This window comes from Aplysia californica, unplaced genomic scaffold, assembly GCF_000002075.1.
Source record: "Aplysia californica isolate F4 #8 unplaced genomic scaffold, AplCal3.0 scaffold00572, whole genome shotgun sequence".
In the NCBI taxonomy this organism is placed as follows: domain Eukaryota; kingdom Metazoa; phylum Mollusca; class Gastropoda; order Aplysiida; family Aplysiidae; genus Aplysia; species Aplysia californica.
The window spans coordinates 500,256-501,732 of record NW_004797842.1 but is presented as its reverse complement, the minus strand read 5'-3'; the positions used below and the strand labels follow the sequence as shown (position 1 = coordinate 501,732).

Genomic DNA, 1,477 nt, shown 5'->3' with positions numbered 1-1,477 from the left:
GAGAGAGAGAGGGAGAGAGAGAGAAAGCGCAAGATTTAGCATCTCAAAATGAGAAGGAGAAATCAAGTCGTCTTGAAACGATTGTTCAGTTTTAACGTCGACCGTTATATGTTATTGACTCCCGAATCTCACAACAGACACCCCTCTCCTACCACAAACACACACACACGCACACACGCACACACACACACACACACACACACACACACACACACACACATACATACACACATACACACAGTCACACATACACACACACATACACACACATGCACACACATAGACACACACACTCTCTCTCTCTCTTTCTCACACACACATACACACACACATACAAACACACGCACACATAAACACACAAACAAACACACACATAAACACACACACACACACACACACACACACGCACACTTTCCTCGTGCCTAGTGTGGTTAAATGAATAATGACTTTGGAACATCTAGATAGTCTTATACAGTGGCTTTTCGAGGTGCCAAAAAATCCATATGTGAGACAGCGTGGTGGAGTCAGGCTCTCGTCAATGTTTGGGCTTGTAGAGTTATTGGTATCATCTTAAAGCTTTTTCACTTGTCTTTATTTTTATTTAGATGTATAAAATATCCATTTATCTTAAATACAAGTCGAGATATTTGCGAATGAAGGGGGTAGGGGTCACCTGTGTTCAGGGGTAAAATTAGTGAGAAAATGGCCGCCAAAGATTAGTTATTTCCTTAGCTTAAGAGTCCGTGGTAACTGAAAATTTACATTTTTGTGTGCCTTTAATCAAAGTTTTAAAGAAAAATCCACTCAGAAATGAGTTCGTTAATGGGCATGAAAGGTGTTGAGCCAAATAACAAAAATTTGATAAAAATTCACGAACCTGCCGAAAATGCCAATTTCTTCACTGATTATTTTGACGAGAGCCTGATTCCACCATGCTGCCTCACATATTATTTTCAGTTCAATTCGCCTTGTTACTATTGTTACATGAGGGTGCGGTGGCGGAGCGGTTAGTGCACTCGTCTCTGATGCGGAAAGTCCAGGTTCCAGCCTCGGTTCGGACACAGATTTATTTTCGCCCCCTCCTGCCCACCCAGCAGTAATGGGTACCTGACTTCGAGTTGGGGAAGTAAAGGCGGCGTGGAAAGGAACTGGCCACCCTACCACAATATGCCAAAGGCCCAGGAAGTTGTCTCACTGACAAGGCAATCCCTGATGTCCGGATCGGATGCGGGAACAACTTTACTTTTATTATGGCTATGTTCTGGTGATAAATGGTTGTAAGTTTATTGTTCTAAGTTTTTGATTGATTGATTAGGTATTTTACGGCACTATCGAATCAATATTGGATTCTAGATATCTGAATGGAACTTATTTTTTTGTAAAGGGAAAGTTACCCTCAGTATAAGTACCGGTACCGGGTTAGCTGATGATGATGATGATGATGATGATGATGATGATGATGATGATGATGATGATG

General features: G+C 41.6%; 1 protein-coding gene across 1 annotated transcript in view; it reads right to left on the bottom strand.

Moving 5' to 3' along the window:
- LOC106012935 (alpha-1,3-mannosyl-glycoprotein 4-beta-N-acetylglucosaminyltransferase A) overlaps nucleotides 1-1,477 on the bottom strand; it is a gene marked incomplete at its 5' end in the record, with an annotated part of 19,725 nt that overhangs the window by 15,975 nt on the left and 2,273 nt on the right.